Here is a 2,059-nt window from a genome sequence, read left to right on the forward strand (position 1 = left end):
ATCAAGGACACAGCTGCGGGCTGTTGCCTGGCCGCACAGGTGGGTTGAGAGTAAGGAGCCCCGGGGTTCTTTTAGTAGGCAATTGTATACACTTCTTTGAGAAAGGAAAGAAAATGGGGAAGGGGCAGAGTAAGGGGCTTTTCAGGAATTGGGTTTTCGTCTCACAGGGTTCCGGGGTGATGGCTCAGGAACCTGGACGCCCCATTGAGGTTGGGTTCTTTGGGTCCTCGGTCCTTGTTGAGAGCCGGGATGTGGGGCCCAAACACCTGCAACCTGTTTACAGCTCAAAAGCATTCGGCAGTCCTGGCTGGGAGGAAATGGGGGCCGCTATCACAGGTGCAAACTATACGAAGAAAAAAGTTCGTCTGTCTACTACCAAAAACTAATTAGGGTACCTGCCCATCTCACGCTCAAGCCAAGAGCCCCTATGCCATCCAGCTGCGTGTACTCACCACTGGCACCCTGGTCTTGCCCCCTGCACACACATGCTATCCTGTAGTGGTGGGAAGGTGTCATGGACCCACAATTGAGCCAGTGAGCAAGGCCTCCGTGTAGCACAGCTCTAGTTGCACATTCACCAGGACAGACGGACACATTGCTCCAAGGAACGCAAGCACGCATGTGTGGGCACGGGGTGCCTTTGATCTGGAGACACGGAGCTACACACACAAATGCACACACACTCCCATGTACCTGAGTGCCAGAGCGCATATGCCCATGTTCAGGCATACACAGGGTCCGACCCAAGCTGGGCCCAGCTCCAGAGCTATTCTGGGCTGGGCCTGGGGCCAACAAGGTCATACAGCCAACTCCCAGCAGGCCTCAGCCTCTGTGTGACAGGCCCAAGCCTCCCAGACCCTACCCCCACTCCAGGCTGAATCCACAGCAGTGCCCCAGATCCGCCCCTGCCTGACTTCGCTGGAACTGGACCTTAAACTTGGGGGTTTCAGGTTCCAAGAGCTTCCCACTGTTTTAGTTCAGGGCTACAAGCTGGGCTGGTCCCTGAGGACTCACGGTGAAGCCAAAAGATAGTATCAGGAAAGTAAACAGTATGGCTACTGGGGTTCTGGTTCATACATACATGGACCTTTCCCAAACAAAACGTGTTTAAGCATGCCTCTGCTATCAGTGGGTGACTGTGGACAAGTTCTTTCAGTCACACACCTCTCTCAGGCTCCAAAGAGAGAGTGCTTTCCAAAAGATCCCTAGCAGCTACTGAGGGTCAGTGAAATGCAAGACAGAGGGGTCAGCTTAGAAGGCTGTGGGGACCATTATTTTGTAATGACCAAAGGGGTCATCACAAGATAGATTTTCTTGGGAGATACAGGATGATCACAGGGGCCTATTCTAAAGAAGTTTTGGGGGAATGGAGAACTGCATTGGTAAGACCAGGGTTTATTTATTTTTTTTCTATTACACTGCAATACATGGTGTCTTCTTAGGGCATAGCGAGGGCTATCTGTCCTAGGAGAATTTTGTTGAGAAACCTTTCCCCATCCATCCTACCACCCTGTTCTTGTCCCTTCCCATTGCTTTTTGGTCCCCAAACTTTAAGCAGGTTTAAAAGGAACACGATCTTAAAAGAGGCCAAGCTTATGGGTCGGATAAAGATCGGTGGGGACCCCCGGCCCCTCACAAGACGATGGACCTTGACCTTCAGGTCTGGAAATGAAAACTCACCCCCATGTTCGAATAATCAACCCTCTAAGAGCAAAAGGGCAGTGTGGCCGTTACAGAATCTCCTGTCAACTTGCAAAAGGGTGGAGTCTAGTCTGTCAATTAGGTCATAGCCAGCGAGGCCTCTGGGTGGGCATGGACTTCTGCTGAGGATTCTGGGAACTCCTGTCTCTTCCCTGGAGGTAGGACCGACACTGTCCCTGCTGCACATTCTGGCTGACAAGCCACATGGAACTATGCTGATGGAGCCAGAGCCCTGGAGCTGGAGGAGCCATGTGGAGACCCAAGCCAGTGCTGCAGTGCTTCCTCCACCACTGGATCCACAAGACTTTCCGCCCACTGGCCTGTGATCTTCCTGCATTCAGCATCATTGCATGGCTGC

Source organism: Echinops telfairi, unplaced genomic scaffold (assembly GCF_000313985.2).
Source record: "Echinops telfairi isolate 266 unplaced genomic scaffold, ASM31398v2 ScPeMD7_7420;HRSCAF=8458, whole genome shotgun sequence".
Taxonomy (NCBI): domain Eukaryota; kingdom Metazoa; phylum Chordata; class Mammalia; order Afrosoricida; family Tenrecidae; genus Echinops; species Echinops telfairi.